Below are 19792 nucleotides of genomic sequence, written 5' to 3' on the forward strand. Positions count from 1 at the left end.
TATATTTGTTTATATTGGGGATATGTAAAATCTTACTATTATTCCAAGAGTCAGAATTGTACAAAAAGATATGCCAACAGAAGTGTCATTAATGGTGTATTTTAAATCAATTGACTCTAATTTACAAGTCATGAATTTAAATGTTTTCCACTTCAATTCTAGAACCTGTATTTGCTACATGAAGTTCTATATAACTACAGATTTTCACACAGGTAGAATGAGAAAATCTAAAAGCAAAAGAATCAAATATCTTTCTTGTAGACAGTTCAAGTGAACTCAGCTTCTTTAAAATTATTTTAATCTGGGGCGCCTGGATGGCGCAGTCGGTTAAGCGTCCGACTTCAGCCAGGTCACGATCTCGCGGTCCGTGAGTTCGAGCCCCGCGTCAGGCTCTGGGCTGATGGCTCGGAGCCTGGAGCCTCTTTCCGATTCTGTGTCTCCCTCTCTCTCTGCCCCTTCCCCGTTCATGCTCTGTCTCTCTCTGTCCCAAAAATAAATAAAAAACGTTGAAAAAAAAAATTAAAAAAAAAAATAAATAAATAAAATAAAATTATTTTAATCAGAACAAAATATTTTAACTCTATAAATTAAAGCAACAAGATATACTGAGTAGAGTGTAATTTTTAAGTTAGATTTACTAATTAACTTTTAGTGACTATTAATCCTTTGAGATTGAACAAATACAGTACAATGTATATAAATACATGCACCAACATATATTAACATACTGTTTTTAGAGCTTTCACATTTATTTACCTTAGTTAACTGGCTACCTAACACACTGAGTTTTAAAAAAATGTTACAGAAGTTAGTAAAACCTCTAAAATAGAATTACTCAGGTATTTCTCCTTACAGACTATATGAAAGGAACTCTTAGTATGAATCCCACAAAAGGTCAAGATAGCTGACAGACTTGAGAATATGAATAAGTAAATTCTACAGTTGCTCTATCCAAGACAGTAGCCACTAGCTATAAAGAGTTATTGAAATTGAAATAGAAATTAGTTAAAATATAATAACTGCATTTGACAGGTCAGACACTTCTATCATTCCAGAATGTTCTATCGGACAGCACTGTTCTACTCTGTAAGTTCCATGAGGCTACAAGTTAGTTTCCTGGGGCTGGCATATAATAGCCACTCAAAACATATTTGTGAAAGCAATGACTAAATGCAAAATATCAGGAACAAAATAAAGCAACTAGTAACAAGAGGTATTTATTACAGAAATTTTATAATATAAGACAATGAAATTAACTTGTATATCCTATAAAATGCAGTCATCAAAATAATAACATAGTTTTATAATGGAATATTATAAAGCCACTAAAAGGGGTATTTAGAAAAATTAATGACTTGTAAAGAGTCATGTTCTATAGTTAAGCAAAATAAGCCACAGCAACATTTTAATGGGAAATAAATATGAAACAATAAACACTATAAAGAGAGTGAAACCTAGTTATCAGATTATATTCTAACTTTCATTTTGTCAATTTATGTTTCCTAAAGTTTTTAAAACAATGTTTTTTAATTTGTCATAGGAAAAATCAAGATTTTTCTTGTTTGTTTTGTAAAGCTTAAACATTTAACTTCAGCCTAGATCTAGGATTTATTCCCAAAGAAATTAACAAAATATACTGATCAAAAATAATTATATAAGTTTTACTTCATTATAAAGAAATAAAGATTTCTATATAAGAGTGTTCAATATTTACTCCTAATAAAACATGAAAAGAGAATAACAAAAATATGACAATCATCACAGAAGAAAACATAATAAAACCATTAAAACCTGCTTTTGAACAATATTAAAAATACAGCAAACTAGACAAGTACATTATGCTACTCTGATTGATGGGTTGAGTGAGAAAACTAAGCTAAAAAATATATAGATAATACGATCATAAGTTTATTGAACTTAAATAATGTAGAGGCAACAGAAAGGTGTTTAGGCAGTTAAACACATGGACCCAGAGGATAGACAAGTAACTGTTTTAAATGGATTTCTCTGGGTGTTGGGTAACAATTTTTTTCTTCATACTTTTTTTTATAGTTTTAAAATGCTCATCATGAAGTCTGGTTTTGTTTTATAATCATAAAAATAAAATGATATATATATATACATCCAAGTTCTGAATTATCTGCTCCTCCAAGTTCCTACAGGTCAGTGAGGGATAAAAGCCAGGGAGAGGATAGGACTGCAGGACCAGGATGGGGTACGATTTCCTTCAAAAGCCCTTGACTAACATCACCTGTCTCAGCTGTACTTCACACACTCACCTCAGCTCAGCACTAGAGGACTGGATACTGACTTTTACTTCTCAGGACTACCTTATATGGGATTTTATTTGCCATGCTGTCCCTTTGTTTTATTCCTCAACTTCAAAGTCTGGTTTCCACTCCTTTAGTCTCCTCTCATAGTGCACTTCATCTAGCACTGGAAGGAGATTTACCAAAAAAAAAAAAAAAAAAAAAAGATATTAAATTGAATAAGATATTCTCTCTTGAATAGAAGATGCAGTTTTTCATCCCAGTAGTCTCTCTTTACATAGAAAGGGTAAAATTAATAGTTGAAGACTAAAACTACTTCTAGGGGAAAAGACATTTTTTGAGTAATTGAGAAAAAGCCTTGGGCAAAGCTATTATGACAATTTTTGTACCCATCCAAAGTCATCACAGCTGAAGTTTTTATTTTTATTATTTATTTTTATTTTTTAAAGAGGAGAGAATATTTGCAGTGGAAGAAAATCACAACTATAATGACTTCAAAATTTGATAGATAGGTGAAATGGTGACTAGGAATAAAAGTAGTTGGAACAATGGTGATATGGTTTGATACAACTAGTAACAAAGGTACAAATCTTTAAATGTAAAAGTTAAAGTTCAAGTGGTCGCAGGTAGAAAGACTGAAAATGTTGTCAATATTATACACACGGACATGACAAGTGAAGAACAGAATAGAGAGGACGAGCACACAATGACAAGAAAGGTGGCCTAGTGGTTCAGGGCACAGAAGCTGAAGCCTGACAACAACAGTCAAAATCCCATCTCAGCTATCACGAGCTGTCTAACCTTCAACAAATTACTTAACCTTTCTTATACCTCAGATTTCCCTACTATAAAAGGAAGGCAGTAATAATACTTACCCCATACAGCCCTGAGGAGAATAAAATTATACCACATAGTAAGTTTAGTAAGTGCTAGCTGATTCGGACTGTGAGGTACTGAATAACTATTTCAGTGGAATCTGTTTTATTTGGCTTACAAACACCATAAAATGCTAATTTCTATTTAAAATTTAAAGACCAGTTTGAACTGAAGTCATGAATACTGGCCTCCAGTTGCAGTTCTTCTACCTGGAGGTGAACTGTGGCCTCACCATTTTCTTTTCTAAGTCCCAGTGGTGTCACGAGGAGGTGTACTGGGGTAAGCTTTACATTCTCTTGCTGCTTTGAAATTCCTATGATCTATATAGCTGGGAGAAAAAAAGTGTTTTAATACTGCTGCTTACAAAATATTTTCACAGTAGGAACTGAAATAGTGGAGCATTTCAACATATTTATGTAACAGCTAAATTAAACAAAGAGCAAGTACAATTTCCCAGTGGGAAAGCTACAGAAGTAAAAACTGATCAAAACAAAGAGTTTTCAGAATGTATGCAGTAGTAAAATTTCAGTGCACAGAAGAAAAGCTCTGAAAAACCAATGCTGGTGACAGCAGAGGAGTAAAAAACAATATAGTAAGCATTTTTTCTCTTTTCCTTCATAGCCTCATAGAGAGGTGGAAGGAATACTGATAACAGATAAATTCCACTATCACAGTTGTATCTTTCAATATCACAATCTAATTTAACTAGTATGTATTATCTTGTAATTAATTTAGTTAGCTTATTAACTATTAAAAGCAGGTGGGGATTTTGAGGAATTTTTAAAAATCTTATGTCTGGCCTCTAAGAGCCTGTATGTATGGATGTATGTATGTATGTGTGTGTGTGTATCTCACAGAATAAGCCTATATATAAGATATGCTATATATAATTTGGTGCATTAAAATATATGGTGTTTTTATGTACCATAGAATAAGATATATATACACAGTTAAAGATAAAAGGTAGAATGCATTCAAGTACACAAATAAATGACTTAACAGTGGGATCATAAATTCAAATGATTTTCAGGTCCAGGAAGGCCAAGTAAATAAGTACAATGGGCAAAGTAGATACAGAGCCAAACTGAAGTATGCTTTCTCAGAAAAGCTGCTCACCAAGTGCCTGTGGACTGCTGCCAATGGGAATGAATGGAGGCCCAGGGTTCCCAGGTCTTCTCATTTTTTAAACAGAAACAAGAATCTAGAGGTGAATGTAAAATCTCTCTCTCTCTCTCTCCCTGTGTGTGTGTGTGTGTGTGTGTGTGTGTGTGTTGCAAACCAATTTTAAAACATCGTATAAATCAAGCAGACACATCTCTGAGGCATATGCAGCCTGTGAGCTGCTAGTTTACAATGTTTAGTTTTATTAAGTGCTACAGAAAAAATATTTGTTGACACTTTATAATGCTTCAGATGTTTAACATGCTGTAACATTTTCTTCTCATAAAAACTTTAATTATTATACCAATTTTTACAATTTTATGGGAAAATTGAGGATCAGGGAATCTAAATAATGTCTACATAGTGACATATCCAGTAAGTAGAAAATCTGGTTTCAAAACTAGATTTGTCCAACTCCAATGTCTCTTTTGTTTATAAAACTCTATCAAAAAAAAGGATGTGTGAAAAAGAGAACTTTATGTTAGACACGGGATGGTAGGCAAGACTTGAGCAACCAAGGGGGGAGATACCAAATGGTTTTAGTTAGAGCCAATTTGTGAATTCTGAGGGGAAGGAATGAGCACGGTATTTTTAAAGAACAGCTTGGAAACTGGCCTGGTGACAGTAGATCTTTCATACTGGCAAAATCAGGGAAAGTGGATCATATATAAAACATAAATATTTAATTTAACATTTACCACAAAATAGAACATTAAAAGCTAATAAGCAGAAGATACTGCCTTTTTCTATTCATGTTTTAATGTTAATAGTACATTTCCTTAAACTTACTAGCTTTTAATGTACTACCAATGTCAAGCAACAATCAACAACATCCTTTATTGTCTTTACTATTTTCCTAAGAGAAAAAGATTTTGAAAATCATGCTGACACATGTACATGAACAAAATTATCTGATGTACTGTCCTCCTACATCAGACAACCAAAAGCAACCCCCAAATAAAGTTATTCCCATATTTGAAAAAAAATGTTATGTCCTTTCTAAATGAATTATTCATGTTACATTCTTTATGTTCACCTGAAGATACTCAGTTTCCCTTAAAATGTCTTACTCTGACATCCCAGAGAGCATGATCTCATCCTCAAAGGAGTTAAAAAGCTTCCTTGATCATTACAAAGAAAAAAGCTTCCTTGATCACTGCAAAGATCACTGCAAAGAATGTAATTTACATTCTTAAACAAATAATTTGCTTAGTTTCAAACTCACAAGAAGACTTTGATTCCTTTAAAAATCTAAATTGTACTATCCCCATTAAAACAGTCTTCTCTTTAATAGGAAAATCAGAAATAATATAAAATATGAGAAAGGAGGTTATTTATCTCATAATCAGCCTTGAAAAACAGACCAGTGTTGCCAGAACCTCTGATGTTTATTTTCTTCAAAAGAAACTGGATTTTTTTAAATGTAAAGTATCTTAACTTTTTTAATTTATCTTTTAATTTACATCCAAATTAGTTAGCATATAGTGCAACAATGATTTCCAAAGTAGATTCCTTAATGCCCCTTACCCATTTAGCCCATTCCGCCTCCCATAACCCCTCCAGTAACCCTCTGTTTGTTCTCCATATTTAGGCCTCTTATATTTTGTCCCCCTCCCTGTTTTTATATTATTTTTGTTTCCCTTCCCTTATGTTCATCTGTTCTGTGCCTTAAAGTCCTCATATGAGTGAAGTCATATGATTTTTGTCTTTCTCTGACTAATTTTCCTTATCATAATACCCTCTAGTTCCACCAATGTAGCTGCAAATGGCAAGATTTCATTCTTTTTGATTGCTGAGTAATACTCCATTGTGTGTGTGTGTGTGTGTGTGTGTGTGTGTGTGTGTACACACACACACACACACACACACACCACATCTTCTCTATCCATTCAGCCATCAATGGACATTTGGGCTCTTTCTATACTTTGGCTATTGTTGATAGTGCTGCTATAAACATGGGGGTGCATGTGCCCCTTTGAAACAGCATACCTGTATCCCTTGGATAAATACCTAGTAGTGCAATTGCTGGGTTGTAGGGTATTTCCATTTTTAATTTTTTGAGGAACCTCCATACTGTTTTCCAGAGTGGCTGCACCAGCTTGCATTCCCACCAACAATGCAAAAGAGATCCTCTTTCTCCGCATCGTCGCCAACATCTGCTGTTGCCCGAGTTGTTAATGTGAGCTATTCTGACAGGTGTGAGGTGGTATATCATTGTGGTTGTGATTTGTATTTCCCTGATGATGAGTGATGTTGAGCATTTTTTCATGTGTTGGTTGTCCACCTGGTTGTCTTCTTTGGAGAAGTGTCTATTCATGTCTTTTGCCCATTTCTTCACTGGATTTATTTGTTTTTTGGGTGTTGAGTTTGGTAAGTTCTTTATAGTCTTTGGATACTAACCCATTATCTGATATGTCATTTGCAAATCTTCTCCCATTCTGTTGGTTGCCTTTTAGTTTCGCTGATTGTTTCCTTCACTGTGCAGAAGCTTTTTATTTTGATGAGGTCCCAATAGTTCATTTTTGCTTTTATTTCTCTTGAGTCTGGAGACGTGTCTAGTAAGAAGTGCTGTGGCTGAGGTCAAAGAGGTTTTTGCCTAATTTCTCATCTAGGATTTTGATAGCTTCCTGTCTTACATTTAGGTCTTTCATCCATTTTGAGTTTATTTTTGTGTATGGTGTAAGAAAGTGGTCCAGTTTCATTCTTCTGCATGTCTCTTTCCAGTTTCCCAACATCATTTGCTGAAGAGAATTTTTTAAACTTTGGCTGTTTAAAAAAATTTTTACATTTAAAAACTGCAGACCTCCCTCCTCCTTCCCCAGCTTGTAACCTCTAGATAAAGACTACAATAGTGATATAATAGGATTAAAACACAAGGACCTACCCACAAAGACAAAATCTAGTGAAAGATATAGAGATGTTATTAGGCAGTTAAAATACTAAGATATTAAAACTGTAAAAGATGATTTGAGAACAAGAAATTGGTGGGGTCACTTTCTCAGTCTTAAAGAACAGGGAAGGCCTTCCAAGACCATTAACCTGTACATCGAGACCTAAAGAAAATGTGGGAATTAGCCAGGGCTGGGGACTGAGTGGGAAAGAATGGTGGCAATGTTCAAACAGAAGAAATGGTTTATACAAATGTGAAGAGAAAAGATACTGCTAATTAAATTGGGGAAACATAAATGTCACTCACTGACTTTCTTTACTACACACTTTCCCCCAAATTTCCCAACAAAGTGAAAAAAACATTGTAGCATCACTTATATCTTAGTATACTAACTCAAGCAGTAAGTGAGTGAGTTTCAGGCCACTTTTCATTCATGAAACGATTCGCTCTGCATTAAATACAAGAGAAGGAGGAAAAAATATATAGAGATTATTCTAGTGGTTTAATATACTGCATTTCAAAGTTAAACCTGACCTAATTATTTGGTTTGGTATAGGCTCACACACTCCAGGGGAATACTTAATAATTTCTTGAGGGCAGGAGACTTTTTTCAACAATACAGCTTTACTTCCCCAGCTCAAGATTCTGATGGGTACCATATGCGAGTGTGAGTGACTCTGTGCGTGCGTGCGTCTGTGCGTGTGTGTATGCATGTGTATATTTGTCTGGGTTCCAGGTGTTTTAAAGATTGTCAATGACAGCCCTAGCCTTCTGCAGATGATGGAGAAGTGTCTTATTCTTGAGGCATTTAAGGCTGGAAATAAAGGTAACTAGTCATAATAGTTAACTAACATAAAAGAGGGTTGACCACTTTCATAAAGCCATTTCAGGGACACCTGGGTGCCTCAGTCAGTTAAGCCTCCAACTTCTGATTTTTGGCTCAGATCATGATCTTATAGCTCATGAGTTTCAGCCCTGCATCGGGCTCTGCACTGACAGTGTGAACCTGCTTGGGTCTCTCTCTCTCTCTCCCTCTCTCTCTCTCTCTTTCTCTCTCTCCTCTCAAAATAAATAAACTTAAAAAAATCCATTTCATAAACATTAGTGAATATTCCTTACCACAACCTTGAGAGATAAATGCTGCTTACCACTCAAAAAAGCTATGTGCGATTTTCCTCTATTTATTTATCCAGTAACTGGCAGAACTAGAACCTCAAAGTCTGTTGACTTAAGATGGAAAAAATATTCTTTCAGAAATTGTGTGTGGTCCTTAACATTGGATAAGTCTGATGAAAAATGCATGGATAAATGAACAAGCCCTCACCCATGGGCTCCACAATAGGGCTGAGATTGTTCAAATCTCTGTCTCTCGTCAGAAGTATGGTCTCTTCCTGCTATCCATCTTAATACCCAGACCCCAGCCCTACCAAGCATCCTCCTTTCTCTTACTGCCATGGCCACTGGTACAACCTCTTTGATTTATACTCAACCTGACTCAACTGCTCCTTCTATGTCCTCTTTTTTGACTCAGGTTCCTACCAAAAGAGCACAGATTTAGGACTCTGGGCGAAGTTGGCACAGTAAAAGGAGCCTGACATCACCCTATCCCATGTTTTCAAAATAGGTATCATTCACATCCAACTCAATAATCCAGAGAACAATCTGAATACTGGCAGAACAAACTCCACAACCAAATATAAAGAAGCTGCATCTGAAAAGGTAGGAAGTTCAGAAAGGCTGAGGGAGGCTGCCCACAAGAGGGAGGGAACTACTCATGTGGAAAGAGAAGAGAAATGGGATCTTACACCAGAAAGCTCACATGGGGAAGACTAATCCCGATAACATTTGGCTTTAAAAACCAGAGAGGCTGAATTCCATGAGTTCATAAAAGCAGTGGGACTTGGAACCTGGAGCTTTAATAGTCAGCTGACTCAGCAGTGGGCAAACCAGGGCAAGTGACAGCTGGGTCAGCATCCTTAAGGAGACAGCAGGCTGCACAGAGAGACAACATAAAAATGGCAGGTTACACAGATTATACAATTCTGGGAGCAAATGGGAGACAGATCTATTCATATTGATGAATGAGTATTTTCCTTTCTCTGAAAATAAGAGAACTGGCAGGCCCCATTTTCCTTTCCCACCCTTCGCCATAAATACACAGACACCTAAAAGAACCAGGGATGTATAGATACTTGATACCTAACCCAATAGCAGGGCGTCATACCCACAAGTTCTGAGGGCTCACCCACTCCAAGCTGGCTAGCCTCGGTGCCAGGCTCTGGGAAAATTTTGTGAAAGCCACACATGTGCCCCACCCAGCTACCAGGTACACAGCTGCCACCAGGCATATCCACCATGCTGGGCCTAGCTAAGTGTCCCCAGGCACTGACCCACACTACACTCAGCCATGCACCCCCTGCTGCTATCATGCACAATGCCCAGCCACAGGGCCAAACCACCACACTGCGCCCAGCCACACATCCAAACGCTATCATGCATAGGGCCCGGCCACCATAGTGCTTCAAAGGGGACGGGCACAGGACTAGTAGCCCAGCAAAAATTTTGCTAACACCACTGCCCTGCTCCCAAGTTCCCCAGTGGGCATGTCTCCTCATAAGGCTTGCCTGGTTCTCACTAACCTAACACCTCAGAGCAAGCACAGTTCATAACAGGCTGAGAGTCAGTGCAGACAACTGCACTGAAAGGAAAAGTGACTCAGACACAACAGCAAAAGATGAGCAACACACACAGAATACTCTCCTGAAGTGCCAGGTTCTGGTGAAGGCGGAACAGGGAATTGCAAGCCACTAAGGGCCTTTTCTTCATTAAAGTCACTACTTTCAATAGCAAAAGACACAGGTGACTTTCTTAAAACAGAAACAGACACAGAGAGGCAGACAAAATGAGGAGACAGAGAAATTTATTCCATATGAAAAACAGAACAAGGCCACAGCCAGAGATCTAAGCAAAATAGATACAAGTAACATGCCTGATAGAGAATTTAAAACAATAATCATAAGGATTCTCACTGGACTTGAGAAAAGAGTGGAAGAGATGACTGGGACCTATAACACAGAAATAAGGAGTTACATAACCAAGATAAAAGGTACAACAAACAAAGTTAGAAACATGCTTATCAGTAGAATGAACACCAAGATGGAAAAAGCAGAGGAATAAATTAATGACCCAGGAGACAGAGCAATGGTAAGTCATCAAGCTGAACAAAAGGGGAAAAAGAATCACAGGAAGCAAGAATAGACCTGGGAACTCAATGGCTACATCGAATGTAATTATATTTGTATTACAGGAGTCCCAGAAAAAGAAAGAGAAAAAGGGCAGAAAACCTATTTGAAAAAATAATGGTTAAAAAATTCCCTAATCTGGGGACAGAAACACTTAGTTATCCAGATCTAGAAGGCACAGAGAACCCTTATAAAATCATCAAAAGCAGATTCACACCAAGACATGTTGTAATTAAATTTATAAAATATAGTGATACAGAAAAAAATTTTAAATCAGCAAGACAAAAGAAGTCATTAGCATACAGGAGAAAACTAAAAAGGACACCAGGAGATTTTTCAACAGAAACTTTGCAAGCCAGGGGTGCCTGGGAGGCTCAGTAGGTTAAGTGTCTGACTTCCACTCAGGTCATGACGTCACGGTTTCTGAGTTCAAGCCCTGCATCAGGTTCTGTGCTGACAGCTCAGAGCCTGGACCCTGCTTCAGATTCTGTATCTCATTCTCTCTCTGCCCTTCCTCCACTGTGCTCCATCTCTCTGTCTCTCAAAATAAATAAATGTAAAAACAAAAATTAGAAACTTTGCAAGCCAGAAGGGAATGGTATGATATATTCAAAGTGCTGAATGGGAAAAATCTGAAGCCAAGAATACTTTATCCAGCAAGGTTACCATTCAAAATAGGAGGAGGAATAAGAGTTTCTCAAACAAATGAAAAATAAAGGGGCTTATCACCTCTAAACCAACTCTGCAAAAAAATGTTAAAACAGACTCTTTGACTGGAGAGACCAAAAGTGACAGTATAGAAGTAGGAAACACAAAACCACTAAAAATGAGTATTGCTGTTAGAAATAAAACAAGGAACTTCACACACACACACACACACACACACACACAAGGATGCAAAACATAACATATACCTAAAATGTGAGAAGAGAAAAAAATGGGTTCAAACTTAAAACGACCATCAACTTAACAGACTGCTATACACACAAGAGATTATATACAAACCTAATAGTAACCCAACATCAAAAAACACTAATATGCAAAGAACAAAGAGAAAGAAATCCAAATCACTAAAAAAATCAGCAACACAGAAAGGCAAGAAAGGAAAGTCTAGTTTATCTGACATAAGAATTGCTACCCCAGCTGTCTTCTGACATCTATGTGCATGATGGATGTTTCTCAATTCTCTCACCTTTATTTATTTTTAAAAGACATTTGTTTATTTTGAGAGAGACAGAGAGAGAGAGAGAGAGAGAGAGAGAGAAAGAGAATCCCAAGCAGGCTCTGTGCTGTCAGCACAGAAATCGATGTGGGGCTCGATCCCACAAACTGTGAGATCATGACCTGAGCTGAAATCAAGAGTTGGACGCTTAACTGACTAAGGCACCCAGACACCCCATAAATCTTCTCTTTTAATTTTTTTTTAACGTTTATTTATTTTTGAGAGACAGAGAGAGACAGAGAACAATCAGGGGAGGGGCAAAGAGAAAGAGAGACACAGAATCCACAGCAGGTTCCAGGCTCTGAGCTGTCAACACAGAGCCCAACATGGGGCTCGAACCCATGAACTGTGAGATCATGACCTGAGCTGAAGTCGGATGTTTAACCAACTGAGCCACCCAGATGCCCCTCAACTTCTCTTTTAATCAGCAGGTGTCTTTAGGTCTAAAATGTGTCTCTTGCAGGCAGCATATAGATGAGTCATTTTTTTATCCATTCTGTCACCCTATGTCTTTTGATTGGGGAATTTAGTCAATTTACATTTAAAGTAATTATTGATAGATATATATTTATTGCCATTTTATTACTTGTTTTGTGGTTGTTTCTGAAGATTTTCTCTGATCCTTTATTGTCTTTCTCTTTCTCTTTGTTCTTTGCATATTTATTAGTGGTTTTTGAAATAACCACTAATTTGGGATGCAGCAAAAGTGTTTCTAAGAGGAAAGTTTATAGCAATATAGGCCTACATCAAGCAGCAGGAGATATATCAAATAAATGACCTAACTTTGTACCTAAAGGACCTAGAGAAAGAACGACAAACAAAACCTAAAGTTAGCAGAAAGAAGGAAAATAGTAAAGATTAGAGCAAAAATAAATGATACAGAAACTAAAGAAATAATGGAACATATCAATGAAACTAGAAGCTGGTTCTTTGAAAAAAAATCAATAAAATTGATTTATCCAGACTTATCCAGATTTATCCAGACTTATCAAGAAAAAAAAGAGAGAAAGGACTCAAATAAAATCACAGATGAGAGAGGAAAAATACAACCAATACCACAGAAATGTAATCATAAAAGAATATTATGAAAAGCCATATGCCAACAAACTAGACAACCTAGAAGAAATGAATAAATTCCTAGAAATATATAAACTACTAAAATTGAAACAGCAAGAAATAGAAAATTTGAACAGACTGATAACAAGCAAAAAAACTGAATCAGTAATCAAAACCCTCCCCAAAAACACAGGTCCAGGACCAGATGGCTTTATAGGCAACTTCTACCCAATATTTAAAGAAGAGTTAATAATACCTATTCTCAAACTATTCCAAAAAATAGAAGAGAAAGGAAAACCTCCAAATTCATCTTAATCAGACCAGCATTACCCTGATACCAAAACTAGATAAAGATATTATGGAAAAAAAGAGAGAGAGAGAGAGAGAGAGAGAGAACTATAGGTAAACATAACTGATATTGGATATTGAACACAGATGCAAAAATCCTCAACAAAATACTAAGAAAGCGCTCTCAACAATACATGAAAAAATTACGCACTGAGATTGAGTGGGATTTATTCCTGGGTTGCCAGGGTGGTTCAATGTTCACAAATCCATCAATGTGATACATCACATCAATAAAAGAAAGGATCAAAACATATGATCATTTCAAGAGATGCAGAAAAAGCATTTGAAAAAGTACAACATCCATTCATAACAAAAACCCTCAACAAATTAGGTTCAAAGGCAACATACTTCAACATAATAAAGGCCATCTATGTAATACTTTCATCTAGTATCATCCTCAATGGGAAAAAAATGAGAGCTATTCCCCTAAGGTCAGGAATAAGACAAGGATGTCCACTCTCACCGCTTTCATTCAACATAGTAATGTAAGTCCTAGCCACAGCAATCAGACAACAAAAAGAAATAACAGGCATCCGAATCAGTAAGGAGGAAGTAAAACTTTCACTATTTTCAGATGGCATGATATTATATATACAAAACCCAAAACTTCCACCAAAAAACTGCTAGAATTGATAAACAAATTCAGTCACGTCCCAGGATACAAAAATCAATGTACAGATTTTGATATACCAATAATGAAGTAGCAGAAAGAGAAAATAAGAAAACAATCCCATTTACAACTGCACCAAAAATGATAAGATACCAGGAATAAACCTAGCCAAAAACGTGATAGATCTGTACTCTGAAAACTACAAAACACTGATGAAAGAAATTGAAGACAACAACAAAGAAATGGAAAACATTCCATGCTCATGGTTTGAAAGAACAAATATTGTTAAAATTTCTATGATACCCAAAGCAATCTGCACATTTAATGCAATCCCTATCAAAATACCAACAGCATTTTAAAAAAAAAAAAAAAAAAAAAAAAAAGGTTCTTTGAATGTTTATTTATTTTTGAGAAGCTGACAGAGTGCAAGCAGGGCGGGGACAGAAAGAGAGAGAGACACAGAATCTGCAGCAGGCTGCAGGCTCTGAGCTGTCAGCACAGGGGCTCAAACTCACGAACCTCAAGATCGTGACGCTTAACTAACTCAGCCACCCAGGAGCCCCAACAGCATTTTTCAAAGAGCCAGAATAAATAGTTCTAAAATTTGTATGGATCCACAAAAGACATTGAATAGCCAAAGCAACCTGGAAAAGGAAAAGCAAAGCTGGAGGCATCACAATTCTGGACCTCAACTTACATTACAAAGCTTTAGTGATCAAAACAGTATGACAGTGGCACAAAAATAGACACACAGATCAATGAAACAGAATAGAAAACCCAGATATAAAACCACAATTATGTGGACAGTTAATCTTTGACAAAGCAGGAAAGAATATCCAATGGAAAAAAGACAGTCTCTTCAACAAATGGTGCTGGGAAAACTGGACAGCAACATGCATGTACACTTGTTGTGATGAGCACAGGGTGACTGATGTATGGAAATGTTACATCACTATATTGTATACCTGAAACTAATATAACATTGAATGTTAACTGGGATTAAAGTGAAAACTTAAAAATAAATTAATAATAATAATAATAATAATAATAATGCGCATGGATTTTAGAAGTCAGAGATCTGAGTTCAAATTCTGAATCTGACATTTACAAGTTCAGGTATAGAGCAGTTCTACAGCACTGCGTTAAGAAAATGAACCAAAGTCAGAATGTTGGAGTCTCAGTTCAAGTCCTCACCTCTTCCTAGGTGTGTAACGTTGGACAATACTCTGTATCTAACATGGGGACAGCAATGCTACCTACCCAATAGAGCTTTGGTGTTAATTAAATATAAATTAAATAAAGTAGAAAGCACTTGGAATATGGCAGGAGCTCAAAACATTTTGCCATTTGTTAGTAAAGGTATTATCATGCCCTTCATTTAAACCACAGTCAATTTTGCTGGCTAAATTATCAGAAGACTGAAATTGATATCCAGTGGATAAATGGATTAAAATACTATAAACTATAAAGAGAAAAATATATTTGCTCTTGGATTACAATTCACTCTGTGTCTCGAATCAAATTAAACCAAGTTTTCTCTTAGTCGGTGAACTTCAGCTTACCAATCTATGTTTTTTTAAAGCTTAGACTTCTGTGAAAACTAAATCTAATGCATAATTTACAACATATAATCAAAATCCAATATTTAATTTTATTTTATATTAAAATAAGAGCAACACAGCTGGGGGGGGGGGGAGAAAGGTCAGAATTTGCTTAAATTCATGATACTTTGAAGATTCACAATATATTAAAGTTAAAGCTGAGGTGTTCTTAGTTACAGTGAAGATGCAAGAAGATCCCAAAGGAAGGAAGTGGTGAGTAGAATTTCACCCCTGAAATCTTCACTGGGGATATACTGTTTCAATTGCAACATCTAATGTGCAAAACTAAAAAACAAACTGACAAGCTGAAAGCTATCTGGTCTTCATTTTATATTTCGTTTCTGTAACTACCAAAGAACATATGGCCCATCATATTGATTCTTTTCTGCATTTTTTTTTTGTTCAAAGAGCAGAATATATTCTCAGGTATATTAATCATATTTCAAAATCAAGTTTATGCTTTGATATGTAGGTTTTATAGTCCCTGATGTGTTCTAAAAGTACACAGTAGTTTTTTTGGTCTGTGTATACCTAAATATATGAGGCTTTAAAAATATCCTTAAAATGTAAACTTGGCCAAATAACTGCAAATCTAGCAGATGTTTTATGGAAATTTCTCTCAACACTGACATTTTTGTGTATTTGGTAAGACTGGCATATGAAATTCTATGCTGGTTGCTTCTCTTCTGTTATGTGTTTGTTTGTACACAGACATAACCGCAGTACTGTTTAACTAAAATGCTCCCTATCTGAGATATCTCTGGTTACCTGCTGTTCTACTAATTATTCTCTGAAAATTACATGCTCATTTCGGTCTCCCCAAACTGCATATTAAAAATGTTTCATATCTTCCCTTTGTTTCCAGGACTGTGGCTAGGAACTAAGACTGCACAGCATGTCTAGAACAGGTACCTGCAAATGGGTTAACTACCATACTGCATATAATGATATCTTCTGCACATGTGTTTCTAATCATTTATTACTAATTCTTTTTCATTATTCTCTTTTGCTTTTTCAGTAGGCATCTTTTAGATTTTCAGGAGGTGTCACAAAACAATTACTGAACAGGGATCAATGAAAGGCATTTTAAATCCAATGGCAAGAGCAAAATATTACATTTTATTTAATATTTCTTTCAGAGAATGCATTGCCCACTAATTTTGCCTGCCATCTTCTAGAGTCACTTTTAACCTTTTTTTTTTTTTATTCCTTGTTTCTTCAGTTGTCCTTGGAAAAGAGCTCAGAGTTGTTCCATATTTTCACTCTTCAGTATAGTACCTCAATCCTAGGCTATGAACACTTCCAGCTCATCTTTAACTGTGTAAATGACAGTTTTTCCCACCTCCAACCCACACTACAAATATCCTCTAGATTAAAGTTTCTAAAACACCACTTTCATCATGGCACAGTGTTGTTCAAGATCCTTCTGTGGTTCTAGTAACTATGGGAAAAAGCCCACACTTCTTACACTGTTAGGTTCCCAGTGTTAGGATATAGTATCTCATTTTAGTTATCAATTTAACCTCCTATGACTTCCCAATTTACTGTTGCTCCCACCAGGATAAATTCCTTTTCATTCCCCATGTGTCGATGCTTAGTCTGCCTCAGTGATTTTCCAAATATTCACCTCTTCTTTTTCCCTCCATCTCTACAGGTATCCAAATCCTATCTGTCCTCTAGGACAAACTAAAGTGTCACAAATCCTATAAAAAATTTCAGCTGCTCCAACCCTCAAGCCATATTATTCTCCGAACTTACACTATACTCACCCTCTAACCACGTAACAGGAAGTTTATATGCTGTACTGCATCGCTTCTGTTTTGAACTACTGCTGGTCCAAACAGATCATAAACTGCTTGAGGCCATGGAATTCTCTATTCTATCTTTCCTTCCTATTATCCACTGTGCTTTTTTCATTGCCGGAAACAGATACACGAGAACATAAAGTGGACTCATTATGATAATCTTTTTTAAAAAAGTTTACAAAATGCAATTCTAGTGCTTGCACTATTACCTAAGGATACATTAATGATTGTCTAAGAAATGTGAATGGGGCAAATCTGTGTGTGGTGCAAAATATTAAGATCAAATTTCTATAACTAAAATGAAAGGTTAAATGTACTAGATAGTGAGATTTAAACAATCTTTTGGTGAGTCTCTTTATAAAGATAAGAGGACCACCTGATTTTCAGAGTTTCAAACACAGGTTTCTGTATTACTCTTTTCAGAAAAAAGCTTTTCAATTTTCTAAAACAGGAATTACAAAAATAAACAGGCAGGGGAGAGCAGACATATCTGTCTACTGTGAGAGGGAACGCAGAGTAGCCTAGAACAGCACATGAGGGCGCAAATTAAAGGAGGAGGGTATTCACAGAGAAAGTCTCCAAGTCCCCCTGTGACAGAGTGTCAGAGTCTGAACTGGGTGAAGAAGGCATCCTCATGGAAGAGCAAACTGAAGTGAGACATGAGTTGGGAAAGCATCTAAACAAGAGAGAGGAGGGAAAGCCTAATACACGTACTCTGAACAAGCAGAGGGAGAAGTGATCCCTATGGAAAGGTGGCTGGATGTCAGATGTCAGCCCCTCTGCACGATGAGAACATCCACGCATGGATGTAGTCTGCTTTGAAGTGTCAGAGTTAAAGCAGGTGAGAAGGATCTTCAGGAATGTAATCTGGTCCATCAGGGAGATCAAGAGCTCAAATGGAGTGAAAAGGATATTTATAAGTGAGGAAAAGGCTAACAATGGATGCCACAGTCCAAGCAGGGGGAGGAGGTACGAGGATAGTGTATAGGATCTTGAGTGAACATCCACATATGAGGAGTCAGAGTTGGAAGAGGATACGAAGGGCATCTGTGTGGGGGAGGAGGTGGAAGGGAAGACAAGATATTGGTATATTAGGATAATGTATTTCCTGAGAGAAACTTGGAAGACTGGTTTCTCAGAATCACAGATGAAAACTACACATGCAAAAAAGGGAGAAAACTAGAACAAGTCCTGTGGTTCTAGACTGCTATTGGTTGTACTAATGAGAATTTAAGGATTTCACTATACAGAAATAATTATTGACAGGATGTGTGTGTGTGTGTGTGTGTGTGTGTGTATTATACTTATTTATATTTCTTAGATCTATCCACTGTAAGGTCTAGAAGCAGTGACACTCCAAAAGCAAATGGTATACCTGACTCCTGGGTTTTAGCTTCTACCATTCTCTATTAAAAGAAATCAGGCCACTTGAAGAAAAGGCTGATTCTAGGCCTGAGACAGAGAAAGTATAAGATAAGCTACAAATATCTGACATGGAGATATTAATATCCAAAATATGTAAGGCACTCATACAACTTAATAGCAAAATAGTAACAATAACAACATCAAGAGCAACACCCAATTTAAAAAATGGTCAAAGGACCTGAACAGACATTTTTCTAAAGACATACAAATGGCCAATGAACATATGAAAAGGTGCTCAGCATCACTAATCATCAGGGAAATGCAAATCAAAAATACAATGAGGTATCACCTCTAACATGTTAGAATGGCTATTATCAAAAAGTCAAAAGATAAGGGTTGGTAATTATGTGGAGAAAAAAGAACACTCTAGTGGGAATGTAATTTAGAAGAGCCAAATAGAAAATAGTATGGAGATTCATCAAAAAATTAAAAACAGAACTACCTTACCATCAGCAATTCTACTTCTGGGTGTGTGTGTGTGTGTGTGTGTATGTATGTATGTATGTATGTGTGTGTGTATATATATATATATATATATATATATACATATATATATATATATACACCAAGAGGAGTTGAAATCAGTATCTCAAAGAGATACCTGCCCTCCAATGCTCACTGCAACATTATTTACAATAACTAAGGCATGAAAACAACTTAAGTGTCCATCAACAGATAAGGAGAATTACATATATATCAAATTTTCTTTATCCATCCATATATACCTATATCTATGTATCTTTATATATATATATAATACAAAAACTTATATATAATATATAAAAATACACACACACAATGGAATATTATTTAGCCATAAAAAGAAGGAAATCATTTCATTTGTGACAACAGAAATGAACTTGAGGACACTATGCTAAGTGAAATAAGCCAGACACAGAAAAAGAAATACTGCATGATCTCACTTATATGTGGAACTTTAAAAAGTTGATTCCATAGAAACACAATGGAAAGTGGTTACCAGGGCCTGATGGTAGGGAAAATGGGAGACGGTGGTCAAAGGGTATAGGCTTTCAGTTTCAAGAAGAGTAAGTTCTGGTGACCTAATGTACAGGATGACTATAGTTAATAATAATGTACTGTATACTTGAAACTTGCTAAAATAGTAGATTAGATCTAAGTCTTCTTACCACAAGGAAAAAAGTTAACTGTGAAGTGATGAATATGTTAATTAGCTTGACAGTAATAATTCCTTTGCAATGTACACACATATCAAATCATCACATTATACAACCTTAAGTATATGCAATTTTTATTTCCCAATCATA

General features: G+C 36.1%; 1 protein-coding gene across 14 annotated transcripts in view; it reads right to left on the reverse strand.

Moving 5' to 3' along the window:
• The window catches only part of COX7B2 (cytochrome c oxidase subunit 7B2), a 164567-nt gene that overhangs the window by 112745 nt on the left and 32030 nt on the right, over positions 1-19792 (reverse strand). For 3 of the 14 annotated variants that reach the window (XM_060655114.3, XM_060655122.3, XM_060655116.3), the window contains exons 2-3: positions 3379-3474; positions 2280-2436 (exon numbers count right to left, since the gene is read on the reverse strand). The exons of 8 other annotated variants lie outside the window; for them this stretch is intronic. The gene's annotated coding sequence lies outside the window, so the exon portion shown is untranslated. The remainder of the gene's footprint in view (positions 1-2279; positions 2437-3378; positions 3475-19792) is intronic. 3 more of the 14 variants (XM_060655117.3, XM_060655123.3, XM_060655118.3) reach the window with 1 other exon arrangement.

Source organism: Panthera onca, chromosome B1 (assembly GCF_046562875.1).
Source record: "Panthera onca isolate mPanOnc1 chromosome B1, mPanOnc1 haplotype 2, whole genome shotgun sequence".
NCBI classification, from domain to species: Eukaryota; Metazoa; Chordata; class Mammalia; order Carnivora; family Felidae; genus Panthera; species Panthera onca.